The following is an 8167-nucleotide window of genomic DNA, read 5'->3' as shown; positions in this document are numbered from 1 at the left end:
AAAATGTCATGAAAAGAAGTCTATGATAGGTCGCCCAATGTTTTGATGAGCGAAACGTCAAATTGAGAGCCGCGCGCGGCAGTTCGCAATCAAAACAATGAACCTGCGCAAAGCGCTGGAATGTGACAGGTCACGCGGTCAAAGCAACCTTCGGTTGCGCTGTCTGTCACCTTAGGTCGCAAACGTCGTCTTTCAAGCTAAGAACCCCAAATGACAGTAATTAATCGTGGGGCGAACTCATTTCAACCGCGGGAAAGGTCATATTCTTGAACCCAATTCCACCTCCTCCTCCATTCACAAGGTAAACAATGCGATTCGACCCGCGCAGACCCTGCCCGTATCCGACCTATCCCATCATCGCTCGATGTTTTCTTCAGCGTTGACTTCCGCGTTTCGCGATTACCTCATTCCCGCGCAGCTTCCTCCTGGCTCAATCAGGCAGCCCTCCGCATCGCATCGTAGTTGGCCGCGAACTTAAAACATATACAGTTTTATGATACGCTCGAGATGTGGGCCCCTACTGCGATCCGAGGTCGCTAAATTGTGAAGGTTGGTGTCTTTTTGTAACCTTGCTCAAGTCGCCTCCACAAATTTGTGGAAAAGTGTAAACAAACCCCATTTTCACACCAAAATTGACAGTTCATTCCTCCTAACCTCACTTTTTACGAGGATCCAGAGCTGGCTGGTCATCACCATAGCCCACTCAGCGGAATCGGAAAGAGAAAGTGGCAAAAAGTGGCCTCTCCATGCGATGACGAGACGAAGAGAGAGAGCATTATCATATAATGTGGCTTCATTAAGGCCGGACCGAACCGGCTGGACCCCGTAGACAGACAGTTCGTCGATCCGGGGTGTGTGCGCGACCGGAATCGTCAATTCGCACCGCCAAGATGACCGTCGGAAGGGAGGTGTCAAGTTACCGGATTTGTGCGCGATACATTGTCGTGGGGTTTCCGGTTTGAGGGGAAGCGGTTGAAATTTGACAGTTATGCGGGTGCTACTTCAAAAGTGCCTAAAAGTCTGACAGCTGTCAGTTTCGTAATTGTTTTTTTTTCCTTACCCTAAGCAAACGTCTATTCTAACCTCGGAACAGGGCAGCGATTGATCAACATAAAATATTTAAAAATATTTTAGAATTTTTAGCAATTTTTAGAAATTTTTGTAATTTTAGTTTTTTTTAGTATATTTAGTATTTGCAGTATTTTTAAGTATTTTTATTGTTTTTAATATTTGTAGAATTTTTAAGTATTTTTTTGTATTTTTTGTATATTTAGTATTTTTAGTATTTTTAGTATTTTTAGTATTTTTAGTATTTTTAGTATTTTTAGTATTTTTAGTATTTTTAGTATTTTTAGTACTTTAAGTATTTTTAAGTATTTTTAATATTTTAAGTATTTTTAGCATTTAGTATCCATGTTTTTTTTTTTTCAATATTTATAGTATTTTAGGTTTTTAAAAGTATTTTTAGTATTTTTGTAGGTTATTTCTGTTATGTTTGTTGTTATTTTAATTTGAGTGTTTTTGCTCAATATTAATTTTCAGCTCGGAAAACAAAATCGAAAAATAGATATACGTTTCTTCCCTTTCCAGAGATGATTTCCTGAACATCATTTGGAACGGGCGTATAATCATTTTGGTAGCTTGGACTAGGGACCAAGGCTCTCTAGCTTGGACTGTTTTGCTTAATATCAGGCAATAAGTAACTATTTCACAAAACCTGAAGAGTAAAATGGTAACGCGGTAGGCTTGCTTAACAAATTTCATTTGGAAAAAGTAGCCTAAAGCATGTGCATTTGCGAAGTAGTTCCAGCAGTCAAAATGCTTATGCGCCCTTCTCAAATGTTGCAATAGAACTATTAAATTCCAATTTCCAGCATATTTGGTTTTTTTCAGTATTTTCAGTTTTAAAGTATTTTAAAGAATTTTAAAGTATTTTAAAGAATTTTAAAGTATTTTGATGTTTTTTGAAGTATTTTGAAGTATTTTGAATATTTTGAAGAAATTGAAATATTTTGATATATTTTGAAGTATTTTAAACAATTAAAGTTTTTTTAAAGTGTTTTAAAGTATTTTAAAAAATTTTGAGTATGTTTCAGTATTGTTAGTATTTTAAAGTAATTTAAAGTATTTTTCGCAATTCCGTCGTGAAACTACTTACTTTTCCTGTCATTCTTGAACGACGAAATAGCCTACTTTTCTGTACCAAAAATAACAGAATCGAATAGCAACACTTTTCAACATAAATGCTGAAAAGTTCTACTTTTCAGCACTGAAATGGATGCTGAAAAGTTGAACTTTTCAGCACTTGTTATATCCTATAGGAAAAGTTATACTTTTCAACATTTTTTTTTTTATTCAAACGATTCATTGAATCAATGCATGAACATTTGTCTTATAATGCTGTATTAAAAGTATTTTAAAGTATTTTAAAGTGTTTTTGTATTTATAAGTATTTTTATGTATTTTTAAGTATTTGTATGTATTTTTATGTATTTTTAAGTATTTTAAGTTTTTTATATATTTTTAAAGTATTTTTATGTATTTTTTAGTATTTTTTAGTATTTTTAAGTATTTTTAAGTATTTTTTAGTATTTTTAAGTATTTTTAAGTATTTTTAAGTATTTTTAAGTATTTTTAAGTATTTTTAAGTATTTTTAAGTATTTCAAGATTTTCGAGTATTTCAAGTATTTTAAAGTATTTAAAGTTTCTTTAAGTATCTTTAAGTATTTTTAAGTATTTTCAAGTATTTTCAAGTATTTTCAAGTATTTTTAAGTATTTTTAAGTATTTTTAAGTATTTTTAAGTATTTTTAAGTATTTTTAAGTATTTTTAAGTATTTTTAAGTATTTTTAAGTATTTTTAAGTATTTTCAAGTATTTTTAATTATTTTTATGTATTTTTAGGTATTTTTAATTATTTTAAAGTATTTTTTTGTATTTTTTTGTATTCTGAAGTATTTTGAAGTATTTTTAAATATTTTTAAATATTTTTAAATATTTTTAAGTATTTTTAAGTATTTTTGAGTATTTTTTATTTAGTTTTAGTTAGACTCTAATTTTTGTTAACTTGTCAAATCCAGCATATTTAAATGATTTTAGACTTTGAATAAAATCCAATTAACTAAAAGAGGCTCATATTTTCCGAAATTATAACCCATTTTTATTTATCTCGGGAGAAACCACCTTTTCGTGTAGTCAAAATAATTTTATATGAATTTTACCCTTAAAAGCTCTCCAATTTGCACACATTTTTCCCCCGATCCCATGGCCGTAGGCAAAACACTTTCGAGACCCACCATCGACCCCTAGAAAACCCTCCGTTTTAACCTTCGAGCCTACTACTGCTGCGCAAAACCTTCAACGACCGTTCATAAGCGCACATATTAAGCAACAGCCAGCCACTATAAAAATCGATGGTCTCAGCAGCCCGTTGATCGAACGCCACACGCTAGGCTTTCGCGACTTTTTTTTCCCCTCGCCAACTTTGACCATCATCATTTTACGTATTTATATACGTTGTTTTACGTGATTTGGCTTCATCAGTGCTGCCGGCAGGCAGCATGGACAGATGCCCATAACCTCAACGCGCAGAGAGTGGATCATTAATCATTTGCGGCGCACTTCCCGGACAAAACGCCTTCGAAGAAGATTGTTAGTCGAACTTTAAGTTTTCGACGCGATTACCTAACCTGCAAATTTTGCGGAGGTTCCAGCGTCGTCGCCAACCAGTTTGACCGGTTGATGCTAATTTGGTGTGAATTCTGTGATAATTTTATATCGCTGACGTGAGTAGAATCCGGACTCTTAATTTCACCCGAGGAATGCGAAAATTGACACCTCTAACCCATCTTTGGCGAGCTCAATTTAGGCGTGCACGAATCGTTAAAGTGACAGCTCGGCGGCCTACTTCGTGAATGTCAACGCGACAGCAGAAGGGAACCCCTTGCCGGAAGGTGAAGGGCCCTTGGCAATTGCTTTTTTGTTTAGGTTAAGTTCGGTTTGGAGTTTGGAATTTTGCGCAACTTTGCGCGGTGAAAACAAAAGCTCGTTTTGCGCACTACTTGCCAGTGTGCCGGTTATGTCTGGGCACTTCCGGTGGCCACATTTGCGCGAAGAAGAGTGCGAAAGTTGGGCCAACATAAGAAGTGGGTTGTTCGGTTAACTATTTGAAGAAAGTAAATGTACCTCGGGAACTGTCAAAGTGTCAACAGAGTGGAATGACACTGGTGAAATTCAACCAAATTTGACGTTTAGAAAGTTCCTGTCAGTGGTGTTTTTATCATGCCGTAAACAATAACAAATACCGTTCCAAATCATAAAAATCAGTTCAGATCTTTCTAGAACCATTAATTCTAGAATAATCTTCCCACCATTCAAAAACTGCACCTCGGTTGAGCAAATCGCAGCAGGCGCTTGTTTTTTCTAGCATGAACCTGTACCGGACCGCACAGCCTACTGTTTCAGGTGTTGCACTCCCAAGAATTCGCCGTAGATCTCCATGTGTAATGCACCTGGAGAGCAAAAAAACAGAACCGTAACTCCACGAATGTGCGAGCACAAAACGAAAAAAAATGTTTAGTGAACTAATGTGGGGTCTTACAGGGTGACCCGAAAAGAACTGTCAAAAAAAGTTGGGCGCCATCTTTGAGTTTGTTTGTTTTGACAAAACTCGCTTTCAAAACAAACTTTTTTGACAGTTTTTGACGCAGGTCACCCTGCAGCGTCGGCGCCCACAAGCTCCAAACTAATTAGAAGTAGAACATGTGAGAGAGTATGTTAATTAGATCTCGCAGGAACGCCAGATGAAGTTGCGGGAGCAAAAAACTATGTCGAAACAGATTGATATCGCGTTGTTTCACCTTCCCGCGATTTCCCAAAGATCCAAGTAGGCTTGCCGGGGCGAAAAAACGAGTACGGTTTGTGGTTCCGTTTCCCCCCTCCTCGGCAATGCCTACCGAGATGTTTTGCGTACCCCTCGTGCAAGGTTAGGCCCGGCGCGCAATTTGACAGTTAGATTCCAAGATGGCGGCGGCGACCACTTAAAACTCGAACAACTGTTGTTTGATCCATTAAAAAATGCCGAGATAATGTGCAGCGCACACGTATGCTTTTGTTCCTCTTCCTCCTTTTGTTTTTTGGGGTGATTGATTGATTTCGCCGGAGATTGGGTTTCGGGGAATCGGTGCCGCGATCTGTATGGGTGTAAGGGGTCTCCGGGAAGTGGGAAGCATATCTGTAACAATGTGCTTGTTTTGATTGGGAATAAGCACGAGCTGATTAACTGTTTTTTGTTGGGTGTTTCTTTCTGGTTTGTGAGGTTATGTATGTAGGTTGGCTTTTAAAAGCAATTTTAAGTAATAGATCCAAGATTAGATCGAAGTCTGAATTGATTTGTTCTACTGTGGGTAATTAAAGCTGCCTTTATTGGTTGGGCTGAATAGCGTTCTTAAATTGGTTCTGTTATTGCCGTTTAGCGAACGGTTTTTTCAAGTTGCAATAGTGAATTGATTTCAACGAAATCCCTTTGACAGCTGAAAGTAAACAACCAAAATGGCCGCCCCCAAATCCTATCAAATTGATAACAGATCTTCAAAAAAAGACATGTCGTTTTCCAAAGATTAATCCAATTAACGAAAGTAACTTTCCGATTCACGGCTGTGACGGACCGAACTGGGTCAGCTAAGCCAAGTTCAGTTTGGGGACGAATAATTTAAGCTTTTTTTTTTTGACAGGTCGTCCGCAACCACCTCGACCGCAGAAAGAAAACGCGCGCGCAATGACATAAACGTCATGTAATGCATTAAACATCACATCTTAGTAGGCTGTACGCCCGTCAGGTGCGGTCGAATCGAATGTGGCGAGGGCCGCCGCGCGTTATTGTTATTGTTTATGTTACGATTGTTTTGATTCGTCGGGCGCGCACCAAACTGGGTTAGCGGTGAGAGATTCAATGGTCTAAATAGTATCGAAGATTAATGACTTACATCGCGCGTGTAGTACACCGTAACGGACGTCTGGTAGTCGACTTGAGTACGTCATTGAATGTGGTAATCCAACGTCATTCTGCCGGGCAGTGCTGCCATCTTCGTTACGGCGGTTTCCCACGCCGAGAACATCCGAGCAGGCCGCTCGACCACTTCAGAAGGCGCAACTTTGCGCGATGACCTTCGCATTTTGTCGTTTCTGCACAGTTTTGAGTGATGCGTTAATTGGATTCTCATCATCATAAAAAATTGACAGATCGTTTAAAACGACGAGCTGTCAAAATAGGTCGCAGCTGTCATTGCTAGCAGTTTTCGCGAACGCAACCCAACCTGATCGAGTTTGACAACTCGCTGCTGCGCCAACTGTCAAACGCAATTTCGCGTTCAAGCGTCGCATGACTGCAGCGCATCTGACAGCTTGAATTAACCTCTGCGAACTCTGTTGCACGGCAGCTCAACGCTGCTGCAGTCGGCCTTGACTCGCACACGACCCATTTGAGCGGGAGAATTTTAAGACAAAGTACCTGAGACGGCTCATAACTTGCGGAGGAATTCCAAACTGGATCTGATTTTTGCGCTTTATTATGTTTGTTTGGGGTAATTAGACAGTTTCCGCACAAAATACTTAAAAAAAGAAAACCTAACTCCACCTTTGATTTTAGGACGAAACGTCATCGACGATCGCGAAACGTCACTTTTTGACAGTTCACCCTCGCTGCGTGACGGTCTCCATGACGACAGTCGAAGGGAACTGCGATCGAATCTCCCAAGAAAACCTTAATTCGGTGGCGATCTCGATCGACAGGTTGTTGGAGGCTTTATTATTGCATATCGTGTACACTATTTTATTGCTTTTTCCTCCACTGTTTTCTGACAAGGTCGCCCGGACCTGATGGCGAGGCGTGGCATGCAGTTGCCCCAGGTTGACGCTGTTTTCGCATTAAAACGCACTTGTTTGGGCGAAATGAGACAGAACTTCAAGGTTTATGGAGCTGCAAGTGAATTGTGAAGTGGTTTTTGGGGGGCTTTATGTTGGCGAGATGTTCTTTGTTGGCATAAATTTTAGCTGAATGAGCAAGATTGCTGTTTGATTTTGTTTTTGTAATGTCAATGAAGTCTTTGTTAACATTTCCACACGTAGAATAAACTGTTACGAATTTAGTGTTCAAATGTTCATATTTTTGCGTATAATATTCTCGAAATCATGGTGAAACATGTTCACGGTATTGTGAACAGTTTTCATGAAGTTTTTGAAAAAATCTTATAAGAACATTCTTATACAAATCAAATAAAAGAAATTGCAAAATGTGACATTGTAAAGCTGTAATTTTTTTTTGTAAAATTGTAAAATTTAATAATTGAAAAAATTCAAATTATTTTTTTAATGTTTTAGATTTTTAGATTTTTGGATTTTTAGATTTTTAGATTTTTAGATTTTTTGATCTTTAGATTTTTAGATTTTTAGATTTTTTGATTTCTCGATTTTTAGATTTTTAGATTTTTAGATTTTTGGATTTAGAATGTTTGTAAATAGATTTTCACATGAACGTATCTCTAGCTTTATGACAAAAGAAAACATTTTCAAAACATCCTTTCAAAACAAGCACCAAATCTCCAAACGTAAACAAAACAAATCGCACCTCACCGTAACAGCTCCGGGTCATGGCCTACTAAAAGCCCGCCTGTCATGTCAACCCTTAACGCTGACGTAACATCCAAATTTCTATGCTGTAACAAACCAGCAGCCTGCGCTCCTTCACATGCTGTAACACAGCTCCAAAAAACAAAAACAACAACAAAGTCATGCTCGTGATAACGCTTCCCCACAGCCGCAATCAGGTTTCCGACTGCGTGATTACGTAACGTCATTTAAAAATATGTTTATGGCTCAGAGACTGCACGCGCACGCATACGATTATGAGTTAGACGCTGTGTTTATCTCGCGCATCCCGCCATGGCGGTTCCGAAATTCCATTCGACCAGAAACCGGTCTCGGACAGTTCCGCCTTTTGCGATTTGCATTTGACAGCGGTGGCGAGGTGACGTCATTTGACATTTTCCGAATGTAAACATTGCAAGGGGGGAGAAATGTCAAATTTGCTAATCTTTGCGAAAATTTTGACTCGATTCGCCATTCCGGGACTCCGGAATGTCGAATTTCGCTCCAAAATCAGCTGGCGCGT

The sequence above is a fragment of the Culex pipiens genome, chromosome 1, assembly GCF_016801865.2.
Source record: "Culex pipiens pallens isolate TS chromosome 1, TS_CPP_V2, whole genome shotgun sequence".
Classification (NCBI taxonomy): domain Eukaryota; kingdom Metazoa; phylum Arthropoda; class Insecta; order Diptera; family Culicidae; genus Culex; species Culex pipiens.
This window is presented reverse-complemented; position numbering follows the sequence as displayed.